Source organism: Nicotiana tabacum, chromosome 12, assembly GCF_000715075.1.
Source record: "Nicotiana tabacum cultivar K326 chromosome 12, ASM71507v2, whole genome shotgun sequence".
Taxonomy (NCBI): Eukaryota; Viridiplantae; Streptophyta; class Magnoliopsida; order Solanales; family Solanaceae; genus Nicotiana; species Nicotiana tabacum.
In genome coordinates this window covers 12,871,791-12,887,197 of record NC_134091.1, presented here as the reverse complement: position 1 = coordinate 12,887,197, position 15,407 = coordinate 12,871,791, and the positions used below count along the sequence as shown (strand labels likewise).

The window sequence follows — 15,407 nt, the reverse complement described above, 5'->3', positions numbered from 1 at the left end:
CAACAGGTTGAGTTTAAATGAAGAGATGCAACTCTTCAGAAAGTTTGTCATGACTGTTTACGTAAAACATAAATGGCTATTTATGCAAAATAAAATGGGAATTCAAAATGCGGAGGAAAATTAATTTTCCGTTACAAAAATGGATAATTTGGATCAAATAATATTACATTAATATTTAATATTAACAAATAAATTTGGTCCAAAAAATTAATCAATCAATGGATCTGTTTACGTAAAACGACCATAACATAAATGGCTATTTACGCAAAATAAAACGGGAATTCAAAACGCGGAGAAAAATTAATTTTTCGTTACAAAAACGGATAATTTGGATTAAATAATATTATATTAATATTTAATATTAACAAATAAATTTAATCCAAAAAAATAATCAATCAATTGACCAAACTCGAAGCCGAAGCCGAGCGAGCGACGACGACGACGCGAGGCTTGCCTTCTTCTCAACTCTTTAAGAGCTAGAAGAAGAGCAATTGTATATATACCCATCAAAAGTCTTTTCCTCCTCTAATATGGGACAATGTCCCTCTATCAATGAGGAAAAATCAAAATTTTTTATTTTTCCCTCCATTTCTCATTTACCCTTTTTAAGCTAAAATAAGCTTAAAAAAAATCCAACAATCCCCCACATGAATGGGGAATGGCTATATCACGAAAATATGCATGAAAAACTGTGGGATTCGCAAGTAAGGATTAATCGCATCTGGATAAGTAGGTTTCCCTTTGAACTTTTCGTAATGAACTTATGTCGGATATACTCGGTCAATCGGTAGATTTGATATCTTTGAACCGTCGAACTTTGGTGTATACCTAGACAACAATAAGTCACACAATCAACCATTTACCGTATTTGGTTCTCATTGGTGTTTTCGTTTCAGCCATGAACACCGTTTGGTTTCATAAGCGCGTAGAGAACTGGCCTTACAAAATTCTCCTTGAAGTGGCTAACACTTCACCCTTAACATATGTGATTTCTAAATGTGTCATCCCGTAGATACACTATTTGATATACCCCGTATCAAATTTAGAAACCATTAAAAAGCCTTAATACTTTATCCTTGGTATTGAACATTTTCTCATCATGAGAATGGACCAAAATTTTAGTTAACAATGTTGAACCGTCATTAATGACTTTGTTTGATCTCCTTGAACCTAGATCTTGGGATCTCCAGTCTTCTAGGTAGAGTTACCGCCACAATGACTTGTCCTCGGCCATAATCTCATTCCCCTCGATGACTTCTCAACTACCTCTTTAATTAGGCATTTCGTAAGTGGATCCGACACATTATCACTAAAATATTTTGGTGGTTTAATACCATGGGGCACTTGAAAAGCCAGAAGACACTAGTGATGATTTGGGTTGGATTTCAAATGGGCTTGTCTTGCTTGAAAGAGCAATGAGCCCATTTCATAATAGTTTTCCTAACTAGCTAAACAAAAGAAGCAATGTCAAAATTACGAGAATAAATGGTCATATTTCCTTTACATGATTTTGGCTCTAGTTATTTTTTTTTTTGGGCTGCTGGCCTGATAGTTTTAACATATGCAAGCACCTAATGTACCTTAGTCCTTACGGGTAATCGGTAAGTCGAATGAATCTAGTTTTATATTCTTGAAAACTTTTTCGAATGAATGAATCGAGTATTAGGCTAGTAGGTAGTTGATCATTTTTTTTTCCATATCTATATTTCTTTTCCATACTTATTGTACTAGTATTAGTCTCATTATTACTATATATTGTTGTTTTTGATTCGGTTATCTTATTTTTATGGCTGTTCTTTTATTTCTATTTTTTTTAGCCGAGATTCTATCGAAAATAAGTTTTCTACCTTTACAAGATAGGGTAAAATTTGCGTACATATTACCCTCCCAAGACGCTACTTGTTGAGCTATACTGGGTATGTTATTATTGAAAACTTGTTAGACATATATTCATACTATATATATTTGCATATAACGCCATAAAAAAGTAATGGATATAGTGTTATTCTGCAATCCTCGATCCAACACACTGTTGGAAATTCAGCACGACCAAATTAACCTAAATTTTCATAGTTTAACCTTACCTGCAAGCATAAAAGCCTAGTAGACAACAGACTTAACCAATTTAGACCCTCCCCATGCTATCTCAAATTCTTTAACCAACTTTTCTGGTAACAAATCCACCCTTTTTCCTTAGCAGTATTAATTGCTGACCAAGACTTGAGCCAAGCCAAAAACCCTTCAAATGACATCTCCTTTTGTATGTCAACATGAATTGGATTACCTTCCGAACCTAATACCACACTCTCAAAAGGAAACGGCAGTGTTCTGTACCCATCGAACAGGAATTTAGCATTTGGGTGCCAATAAGCAAGTGTTAAATCAAGAAAACTCTTCATTTTTGGATCAAATTCAAAGCTCACGCTCATCGTTGTGTATCCTCATACTGCTATTATACCTCCTGGTTTCCTTAGCACACGATTCGCAATTGAGTAAAACCTGTTTGAAAGATTTAAAACAAATTTAAACAGACGTTTTAAGAAAATATTTAATGGGATGCTCGAAAGGGAGCCCGGGACGTACACCAGTAAATTTGTCTCTATATTTTACTGGTCCGACCCGTAAAATTAGCTATTAATACTTGCATTAGGGAAGACTGGGTATAATATCACACTCTAGGGATGCGGGCCATACTTTGTGCCTCGGCTACATTTCTTTAATGGGATGCTTTGATAACTGTATAAATGTCATATGTTTAAGATCATAATAAGTTAGTTAAACCTTGGGAGGTCGAACCAGTGAACTGCAGTAGCAACCGTGATCAAATCAACAGAGATTTCACTTCTAGCTATAGTCACAAGTTCCTCGTCAGAGATGGAGAGTGGAGTGTGAAAATAGTGGACCCGAGGGTGTTGTAGTGCATGATTTAATTGGGCTTGGCTAACATCTGTTGCTATAACTTTTTTGTAATCCTCTGGGAAAAATAATAATCTCGCACATGAATAATATTCACGACAAATAATAATAACACAAGAGAGTAGCAAAGACACCAACTCTTTTAATGGGTAAAATATAATACCCGAGCGGAGCAATATAACCACTATAATATTACAACTTAGTAGTGTCAAGAGACAACTACAATCTTGAAATAAATAACACTCTTTATTTAAAATACTTCACTACAATATTACTCACACTCACTATTTAAATATTTATCTCACAGACTACAATCTGTGGATTACTCTCTCTAACTTCTATTGCTTCTCTCTTATTTTGGTGTGATTGAAATGAAAAATGGAGGTCTCTATTTATAGTAAGAGATGCCATTCAACTACTACAAAGAAGATGTCTTGTTGTTGATTTAGTCCTATAATTTTTCAAGAAAGTTAGGTACCTCTCATTTTCTTCAACAAAATTGTCAACAAAGTTAGGCACCTCCCATTTTCTTCAATAAAATTGTCAACAAAGTTAGGCACCTCTCATTTTCTTGGCGAGTGCCTATGCAGATTTGTTATCAATACAAATCTCTGTAGTTTCAATTTGTGGCAAATTGAGCTCATTCAATAATCTTCTTAGCCAAATAGCATGACAGGTACATGATGTTGCTGCTATATATTCGGCTTCACAAGTCGAGAGAATAACTATGGATTATTTCTTTAAACTCCAAGAAATAACAGAATCACCCAAAAAAATACAAAGCCAGTTGTGCCTTTTCTATCATCAATATCTCCCGCATAATCACTATCACAAAATGCCATAAGGTTAAAATCATTAGAAGAAAAATTAAATAACCCAAAGTCGATCGTACCTTTTAGGTAACGAAGAATTCTTCTAGTGACTTTCAAATGGGTGGAGGTAGGAGATTTCATGAAGCGGCTTACTACTCCAACTGCAAAGAGTATATCTGGCCTGGTACAAGTCAAGTACCTCAAACTTCCTACAAGACTTTTGAAAAATGTGGGATCCATATTTTCTCCTTCATCAAACTTGGACAATTTTGTCCCACTCTCCATCGGTGTGTTCACGGGGTTGCAATCGAGCATGTTGAACTTCTTCAAGATCTCTTTTATATAGATTTCTTGAGAGATGAAAATTCCATCCTCCATCTGCTTCACTTCTAGGCCCAAGTAGTATGACATGAGCCCTACATCTGTCATCTCGAGCTCACGAGACATATCTTTCTTAAAAGCTTCTAACAAACTTGGGTTATTACCTGTGAAAATAAGATCATCAATATAAAGACAAACAAGTAAGATATATCCATTAGTATTAACTTTAAGGTAAATATCATATTCATAGAGACAACGAGTAAACCCATTGTCTTGAAAATACTTGTCGATGCAACTATTTCATGCTCGTGGGGCTTGCTTTAATCCATATAAAACTTTCTTCAACCGCAACACTTTATCTTCATGGTTTTTTACCACAAATCCCAATGGTTGTTCAACATAGACTTCTTCTTCAACATAGCCATTCAAAAAAACTAACTTGACATCTAGTTGATGGATCTTCCATTTTATTTGCGCCGCCAAAGAGATAAGCAAACGAATTGTCTCCATGCGGGCAATAGGTACATAAACTTCTTCATAGTCAATGCCTTGCCTTTGCTTGTAGCCTTTATCCATAAGTCGTTCCTTGTATCTCTCCATATCTCCATTAGTATTCTTCTTTACCTTGTATACCCATTTAACTCGAATTGCTCGATGACCCTTGAGAAGTGTTGTTAACTCCCAAGTGTTGTTCTTCTCTATTGACTCGATCTCCTCCTGCATGGCCTGTCTCCACCTTTTGTCTTCAATAGCTTCATCAAAGTTCATTGGTTCACTATCAGCAAAGAGACAATATAAAAAATCAAAATTAGTAACTTCCTATGTGTCCTCATAGAGTTCTTGAATACTCCTTGTCCTTTGCAGTTGTTCATTTGAACTTTCTTGAGAAGAGGGAGATGCAACATTTGTTGGAGAAGGAGGTGGAGTTGTATCCTGCACAGGTTCCACGGTCTCTGGTTCTTCTTCATCACCAAATTATGGAAGAAAATCATATGAAGTTTCTTCCTGAGCTTCCCAGTTCCATGCCAATTCTTCATCAAATTCAACATCGTGACTTACCACCATCTTGCCGCTACTTCGGTTGTATAGCTTGTAGCCTTTTGAACTCGTATTATAGCCAACAAACACATGCTTGACACTTCGATCATCAAGCTTCGCTCTCCCTTGATGTAGCACATAAGCATAGGCTATGCTCCCAAAGATTCTCAAGTGCTTGACACTTGGCTTTCTTCCACTCCATACTTCTTGAGGGGTTTGAACTCTAACATTCTTTGTTGGAGACCTATTGTTCAAATAAACTGCACAAGATACAGCTTCTGCCCAAAATTCCTTGGGCATATTTTTAGCTTTTAACATACATCTAGCCATATTAAGGATCGTTCGATTCTTTCTCTTTGCAACTCCATTTTATTGGGGTGAATAAGGTACAGTTAGAGGGCGACGAATTCCATGAGATTTACAAAAGTCATTAAATTCTTTTGAAGTGAATTCGCCTCCTCTATCGAACCTTAAAGCTTTTATTTTATAGCCACTTTCTTTTTCTACAAGTACTTTGAAATTTTTAAAAGTAGCAAAAGCTTCAGATTTTTGGTTCAAGAAATAAACCCAAGTTTTTCTACTAAAGTCATTAATGAAAAGTAGAAAGTATTTACTTTTACCAAAGGAAGGTGGATTGATTGGTCCACACACATCGGTGTGAACAAGCTGAAGCGGCTTGGTTGATCTTGACATGGCCTACTTTGGAAAACTCCTCCTTGCATGTTTTCCAAGAAGACAAGCTTCACACAATTAATTGGGATGGCTTATTGATGGTATCACATACACCATGTTTATTTCTCCCATTGATTTGAGCGCTTCAAAATTTAAGTGCCCAAATCGCATGTGACAATACCATAATTCATCTTGCACATTAGCCTTCAAACACTTTGCATCAATTGTCTTAAGATTCAGAGAGAATAATCTATTCTTAGTCATATGCACTTTAGCAATTAGAATTCCACTTGAATCCCTAAGCCAAAGATGCATATTTTTCATGTGGATGTCATATTCCTTTTCAAGAAGTTGGCCCAAACTTAAAATATTACTTTTTAATTTTGGGACATAATAAACATCTTGAATTAACTTGTAACTACCATCTTTACAGGAGATTAGAATCGTACATATCCCTTCAATTTGAATCTTTGAGGTATCTCCAAAGGACATATTACCTCTCACCATTTTATTGATCTCCACAAACTTTTATTTGCATCCACACATATGATTGCTTGCTCCATTGTCCAAATACCACGATCTGCAATCATCCTTGTCTTCTTCCTTGAGTGCCATCAACAGCATTGACTCAACTTCTTCTTTCTTGTTGTCAACAAGGCTAGCTTTTTTTTCAATATTGCTACGATATTTTCAAGAGTAATGGCCAAATTTATGATAATTATAACACTCAATTTTTGATTTGTCATACCTTTGTCCATTATTTTCTTGGTAGTAGCCACGTCCTCTTCCTCCTCTATGTCCACGACCATGACCTTTGAATGTCTGGTGGATTTTAACTTCATTGTTGAAGTTGTTAGCGTTGCTTCTTCCTCTTCCATGACTGCCACGACCTCGTCCCTGTCCATTCCCTCGATAGCTCTTTTCACCTCCATAATCTTTGAAGGATGCCTCTGAGTTTTAAGAAGTTGCTCCAATGACACTTCTTCTCTCCTCTTGATCTTTTCTTCATGGGCCTGTAAAGAACCCTCCAATTGCTCTACCATCATAGAGTCTAAATCTTTAGACTCCTCAATAGCACACACCACAAAATCAAATTTAGGTGTTAAAGTGCGAAGGATCTTTTCTACCACACGGACATCTTTTATGTCCTCCCCATATCTTCTTAATTGATTTACAACAGCCTTCACTTTTGAACAATAATCTGAAATGCATTTGCATTCTTTCATTTTTAAAACTTTAAAATCAGCCCTTAGAGTTTGAAGTTTTACCTTTCTCACCTTGTCAACTCCTTGAAGAGAATTTTGTAAAATCTCCCAAGCTTACTTTGAGGTGGTAGCATCTGTCACCTTCTCGAACATGGCATCATCTAGACATTGATGGATGAGCGTGAGGGCTTGTTGATCCTTCTTCCTTGTCTTTGCAAAGACATCTTTTTTATTTTGAGGCAGAGCTTCTTCATTATCGGGTTTTGCATACCCTCTATCTACGATTTTTCACACATCCTGAGAGCCAAGAATGGCTTTTATACGTAGACACCATTTCTCATAATTATCTTTTGTGAGACGGGGGTACTGAAAAGATAGCGTACCATTATTTGTCATGGCTCTGATACCACGTTGTTAAAAAAAATAATAATCCCGCCCAGGAATAATATCCACGATAAATAATAATAACACAAGAGAGTAACAACGACACCAACTCTTTTATTGGGTAAAATACAATACCCGAGCGGAGCAATATAACTATTATAATATTACAACTTAGTAGTGTCAAGAGACAACTACAATCTTGAAATAAATAACACTCTTTATTTAAAACACTTCACTACAATATTACTCACACTCACTATTTAAGTATTTATCTCACAGACTACAATCTGTGGATTACTCTCTCTCTAACTTCTATTGCTTCTCTCTTATTTTGGTGTGATTGAAATGAAGAATGGAGGCCTCTATTTATAGTAAGAGATGCCATTCAGCTACTACAAAGAAGATGTCTTGTTGTTGATTTAATCCTATAATTTTTTAACAAAGTTAGGCACCTCCCATTTTCTTCAACAAAGTTAGGCACCTCCCATTTTCTTCTTTGTTTTTCTTTAATATGAGCCCCACATCTACTACCCGAAAAATAAAATAAATTACTTGCTACAACAAGTTAAAATATATTGATAATTTAAATGAGATAGGGAGGGAACTGACTCCGATGGCAGCTTGGCCGTTGCTGGGCCGACATCCCAAACAAGACAGTGGTGGGTGGAGCGTTGAGCCAGCATTGAAAACCATTCGCCGGGATAAGTTGGCCGTGCATCGGAGTAGACCTGTGCAATTTGGATTAAGGGTGTGTTTGGTACGAAGTTTTTAATTTTTCATGTTTGGTTGGCTTAAATATTTTGAAAACCCTTTTTCTCGTGAACTCATTTTCCTCCTATGGGAGGAAAATATTTTCCCTTCTCTTGATAGAGAAAATATTTTTCAAAGCTATTTTCCAACTTTACTCCCATTCCCCGTTCCCACAAACTCCACTAACCCACCCCATACCCCCACCCCAACTCCACCCACCCTACCCCACCTCCACCTCTATCCCCACCCTAAATAGAAATATTATTAATAATATTTTCTTTTCATGTTATAGATAGAGTATTTTTTTCATTTCAACAAATGAGTATTTTTCTTTTCATGATATAAAAAAAAGTTTTTTTTTTATTTTAACAAAAAAAATACTTTCTTTTCATGATGTAGAAAAAATATTTTTCTTTCATTTCAACAAAATGATGTAGTAAAAAGTATTTTCTTTCATTTCAACAAAATGATATAGTAAAAAGTATTTTCTTTCATTTAAACAAAATGATGTAGTAAAAAGTATTTTCTTTTATTTCAACAAAAAAAGTATTTTCTTTTCATGATGTAGAAAATTATTTTCTTTCATTTCAACAAAATGATTATTTTCTTTTCATGATGTAGAAAAAGTATTTTCTTTCATTCAACAAAATGAGTACTTTATTTTCATGTTATAGAAATAGTACTTTCTTTTTTTAACCAAAAAATAGTATTTTTTAGTTATGGAGCACAAATTTCAACGTTGTTTTTGTGTAAAAAAGTAAAGCAACACATTAGTTTCTTTGGGTTTGTATGAATTTTTAAAAGAACTAGTTTTAGGGTACGTGCATTGCACGTGTGTATTACGTCTTGTAGTACGAATTTTTAAAAAGCACATAAATATTATAAAAGCATGTGTATGAAGTATTTATAAAGATTTGAAGGTTAAAAATGCAAGATCAATTATCAAAATATAACTAAATTTTAAGTGTTATGCTATCACAACTTGTTAAATATCATTTGCTCTGTTATAAACGGGTTAAAACAAAATAATTAGCTTGAACTTTTTGCTTTCATAAAATGTTTAACCTTATTTTAATATCAAGACTAAAATCTATTGTGAAATATACTACAAACATGAAAATATTACTAAAAATCTGTCTAGTGTCAACAAATGTTAGAGACCATCAAATGTCTTACTTGTTTTATTTCTTAAAATGACATCAGGTAACCGCCTGTAGTACTCCTATAAATTAAAACCATCCATAGTACTCCTATAAATTAAAACCATCCATAGAAATAAAATACCAGAAATAATTGGGGAAGATTTTTTTTATATGTAGAACCTTCAACTACTATCCATTACATGAGAATATTAAGAGAAAAGAAAAATAAATGGGCAAAATAAAGTATTCTGCCAACGAATCCTCCCCAAGTTGTTTTCACTATTGAAAAATCTAGATGCAACATAAAAAATAAATATGACATGTTACCAATAGATTCTATTGCAAGTTATTCTAATTACAACAAAAAAGAATCTGATCATAGGGGTAGCAATACCAGATAAATTGAAATAGTTACCAATTTTTTTAATTCTTTTACTGGTAAATACGTTTTTACAATGATAGTCTAGCTTTTTTGTCCTTTAGTATCTCGCCAATTTATCTTTTAAACAATCCGTATAATTTTATTTTTCATTTTCCTTTGTCGCCAATTTGTCCATATTAAAAAAATAAGAAAAATAAAATTTTCACCCATTAGAACTATTTGCTTCACAAATATCGGCAGATAACAAATGTTGAAACTTTAAGTTTCTCTTATCACATGTTCATTTTATTATTTCAAGATTTTTGTGGTTGCTTCTTCCTTACATATTACTTTAAGAATGCCAATGAATTGAGAAGTGACATAACATAAACATATACTTCGATGCTATAGTAATACGAAACCTCATATTGAATGTCACAAATTAGATAATTTGACAAAGAACATTCTAATTATCAAAAATTGATATTTATGCCAATATAATCACCAATTTTAGTATATAAATGACATAATGTGGCATGAAGGCTAGGGGTATCAATGGATATTCGAAAACGGACTAAATCGACCGAACTGTACCGCACAGAACCGATTTTTAGGTTTCTTTTAAAGAAATCGTAGGTTTTTATATAAATTTATAATCGCACCGATAATTAGGGTAGTTTTTTTATTTTATGAAAATAAATCGAAAAAAAACTGAATCGTACCGAATAAATTTTACATGTAAAAAATATATTTATATAGTAAGTTTAAAAATAATAATGCATTAAATTTTTCTTTGGGCCTTAGAATTATGAAAACTGTTACAAGCGAACAAGTAATTAAACTCAAAATACTAATTTCTAAAACCTATTATGCTACTTCTACTTAAACTAAGTTATTTCAAGTATCTTCATTAGCAAGACACAAAGTATTCTAGCGATTATGAGTAACAAAATATAATGTATTGAATATGTTTCTTTTCATATAATTTAGATTTATCTTTTTGAATATTTAATCTTCTATAGACTTTATTGTTGAGTCCCAACTTGGTTAATATCTTTCCACTCGTGTGATATATATTTTCTTTGCCTTTGCTTGCTTTCTTTTACGTTGTTGTAGAATAGTTGATGGATCTATACTCTAACCATCTTTCATTTTTTTTAATTCATCACCCTTTAAACAGTAAAAATATCTAGAGAGTTTTGCTAAGTCCTATAAAAGAACATATGTTATTGCATTCTACTTCTACTGGTAAATTTTATATGATATTTAAAAAAATACCGAAAATTAACTGAACCGTACCGATACCGAAGAGAAACCGATATGATTGTGACGGTTTCGAAAAGTCTAATTTGATTATACATAATAGAATAACCGAAAAATTTATATGATACAAATTTTATAAAATAATCGGCTGAATCGAACCATTGACACCCCTAACGAATGCAGAGATAAAAAGTAAAAAATATATGAAAGAAATTAGATCAATTAGAGAGATTTACTGCTCTATAATTTTTCTTGCTATCCATAATGGTTTCCGACCTATCATCACTCTCATGAAAATACACATAAAGATAGAATTAGCAATTTAAAATTCATATTGATTATCCAAATAAAGTTCCAGTGAAAGAAACGGTAAGATATTTTGTCTACCTAAATAACGAACATAACCGGATAACACGCAAGAAACGCATAAAAAAGGAACTTGAAATAAAGTTTAAAAAAAAGATTTTTCTATATACACGCATGCTGGCTATGAATGGAGCTTTAGGGATATCAGATTGATATTCATGTCTAATAGAAAATAATCATCTAACTCCTCTGAATACATATTCTTCATATCACAACCACCTAGTTATCCAATATTCTACCACCTTTCTTGTATGGACAAATAATAAAAATCTGTTTGTACACAAAAGAACATAATTAGTTTGTTTTCAAGATACAATAAATTAAATTATCATACATTATTTCTAAAATCAAACGCAAAAACTCACAAAAAAACTCAAAACAAACTAAATGTACATAAACGGAGAAGATTTGAGGAACAAATGAAGTACCTAGGCTAATTGGAATATGACCAGAGGGGAAATCCTTCAAAAGAATAGTGGTTGGTTAACGCAATTATGCAACTAAATCAACAACTTAAAAAATAATACTCCTAGACCGAAAAGGAGTTAAAAAGTTATCAAAATTTTGACCTAAAATATTTAGGACGTTGTATTCAACCTATAAATGTATACTCATTACATGATGTCTATACAAGTAATTACCGTATCAACTTATACCTCAGTTTCAATATTTTTCCCTATTTAAAGAGCCCTAAACTTTAGTAACCTAAAATATCTAGAAAGACTTACTCGGTTAAAACTGTTATTATCTTTCTTTAAAATATTCAATACACAAAATTTAGTAGATTTAAATGACTAAATATTAAGAAAATAATGCAATAGCTATTCCTAAATAATAGAAAAATATTTAAATGACTATTTTGTCTAGTATGAAATATATTTTTAAAGGATAAAAAAGACGAATAACATTTCGTTAATGGCCTTCATGCTTTTAATGTAATATAGATAAATGAGAAGATAGAATCTGCATTGGTGCCCAGATTCAATTGGAAAAGTGAAAATTGTTTGTAAAAATGATTGTTAAAAAATGTTTATTTAATGGAATATTCTAATTCTTAAGGATATTGAAAGAAAAAGCAAAAAAGAGAATGTGTTTAGGACAACTAAGATACTGCCGAATATAAATGTTGTGAAAAGTGCAATTAAATTTGATGTTATGACTTTATAGTTCAAATAAGGAAAGATTTAATAATTAAAAGTTTAGTTAATTTCAAACACTTAAATATTAGGAAAATAATTTAAATGATAATTTTGTCTAGTATAAAATTTATTTTTAGGGGGTAAAAAAGGCGACGATATTTCGCTAAGAGCGTTCGTGCTTTTAATATAGTATAGATAATTAAATTTTGAAGAAAATTCATGAAAATGTTGGGTATTTAGGGGAAGGGGGAGGGGAGATCACATAAAACATATGGACTTGCGGGAATGGGGGGAGAGCGGGAGGGGAGACCACATAAAACATAGGGACTTGGGGGAATGGGGGAGGGGGAGGGGGAGGGGAAGGAGGAGGAGGGAGGAGAATATCATAAAAAATTATTTTCCTAAAAAATATTTTCTACTCTCTAACCAAACACTAAAAATATTTTTCCGGAAAAGTTTTCATTCACCAACCAAACAAGAAAAAATACGTGATAAAACCACTTATTTTCCATGAAAACATTTTCCTTCGTACCAAACACACCCTAAATCTTCTATTTGATTTATTTAACGGATTGATTATGTGATTTTCAAAGTTTGGTGATTGAAAAAATATAGGCCACAAGTCTATATATTGAGGATGTCTCTACAAATTATATTAATCTTTTCTAATTTTACAAATTTTAAGAATTTAAGTTAAGTTTTAGAAAAACTTATTCATGTTCAGAATTTAGCTTTGATTGTGCTTCTACACTTGTATGACCCTTTGATTCTTAATATTATTCTAACCCTTTTTACTTTGTGTTCTAATTTTTTTAATCTCTAACCTTTTTTACCCTAAGATTTTGTTTTAACTTAGAAAAATAATTTTACCCATATGATGAATTTAAAAAATAATTGAATTGGATTCTCTTGCTAAATAATTAATTGAAAGATTTAATTATTTGGTCTTAACAAAAAATAATTTATTTTATGTTGATTCAGATTCGTAATATTATTTCATCTCTTGTTTTGAATATTTAATCGTAATATAATTTTATCCAACAAAATTTTTATTTTTAAAGAGTAAAAAGATCGATACGACATTCCACTTTTAGATCTTTATGCTTACAGAATCATTGGTGGTATTGACTCTTACCAAACTTTTTCCTTTCTCTTTGTCACACATTTATATTCTTAAATATTTTCTTACTTGTTCATTAATAATTGGGTATATTTTTTAATATTACATAAAAAATTAATTTAAAAAATATTATTTGAATAGGAAAGTTGTTCAAATATAATATAAAAATATATTATCATAGGGATATATTTTTTTTTCTCAATTTCAACGGTTTATGCAGTCTATTTAATATTATTTTTATTTTTTCTTGGTTTGGACACTATGGAGTGGTAATATATTGCTAATACGGAGGGTTCTACTGAAATTAATTTTAATAAACCTTCCTACATATTTTTAACAAGAATTTAATAGATAAAAAGTTATTAATATCAGAATCTTAAATATTAAAAACAATTAACATAGAAGGTATTTAGTCCAAAATATAGGCTATTATAGTTAGTCATGTCCCTATGAGTTTTTCTATTTAATGTTTAGGTCTATTTTGATCTATCAATATTGTATTCATGCTTTTATAATAATATAGGCTCTCCTTTTTTTAAACGGATCTGGACAATATAATACATTCTCAAATTAAATTACTAATAGGACAATACGCTATTTTCAAATTAAATTAGTAATATAAATTTTTAAGAAGTATATCCTAAAAGTAAAAGGATTACACAACTTAAAATATGTCTCTATCTCGAAAGTAATTATACTAATAGAAAATGTAACATGTTACTAAAGATATTAAGTTTATATGCTAACACGTAATATTATATGTGTAAGCCCGAAAATAATTATATACTTTCTATATTTGGGTATCTTGAAGAGTTTGTGGGGATAACAATTTCCTGTGCAAACGATGATTCCCCAACCACACTTTATTTTAGACTTTAAATTTTAGTTAATTTCAAATTCTAAGATTTTAACTTTTGACAATTTTATCCAACATAGAGTTATTTATCGAAAGATATCTTAAGGATATTTTGGTCCACTAACATTGTACTTGTAAATATTGCATTGGAATCTTGTCATGTAGGATTACTAACGTGTAGTATTATGTCCTAAAACTAATATGATTATAAGGCTAATGTCTAGAATTTCTGTTATGTCCTTTCATTATGAGTTATTATACTTAATATTATAATGTTATTTTTGTAAACCAATATTGTATATATATATATATATATATATATATTAGTCTTGAGGTACGCCTTTACATGTGTGCCCATTTCAGCAAATACATAGTTTTTAACTACATAAACTATTATTAAACAACGTTTATGAGTTATAAAGCGTGATTTAAAAATTTAAAAAGTGTAAGTGTTGAAAATAATAGATATTAATCCCATTTTGCTAGCTCTCTATAAAGGAAACAACTATGCAAGCAACATATGATCTTGATAATATCACCACAAAGAAAAAGAAGACATGAATTAAAAATATTAACTAACGGAAGAAGGATTATAAGAAATTGTGAATGCTTAATTAAAGCATCCTATTAAATAAAATTATTAAATAATATTTTGACCCATTTATTACTAGATGAACTATTTTAAGGCTTTGCGAATAGCGGAAATTGAGATTGGAGAATAAAAATGTCAACATTCAATTTTGTGGGAGGTTTTTTGATTTTTAAGGGGAACTTGAGGGATGACAATAATTGTTATCCTATATAAACTAATAAACACTACGGTGAAAATTACAGTGTTGCCTAAACTTAAATACAAAATTGTAATTCGAACGTTCTTATATTCACATAAATCCTCGTTAAACCCTAGTACAAGAACGTAGACCAGCATAGATCCGACTGTACATAATTTGCTAAATATCGAATTATCGTATCGAAATCAAAAATTTTAATATTTGGTATTCGATATTTTAATATATGATATAGTATTTGGTATATTTTTATTAAAAAAATTGGTATTTTCTG

At 31.6% G+C, this 15,407-nt stretch overlaps 1 pseudogene; it reads right to left on the bottom strand.

Annotated features, from left to right (window-relative positions):
* Window positions 1–2,067: 2,067 nt before the first annotated feature.
* Window positions 2,068–4,817, bottom strand: LOC107793500 (uncharacterized; annotated as a pseudogene).
* Window positions 4,818–15,407: the final 10,590 nt, after the last annotated feature.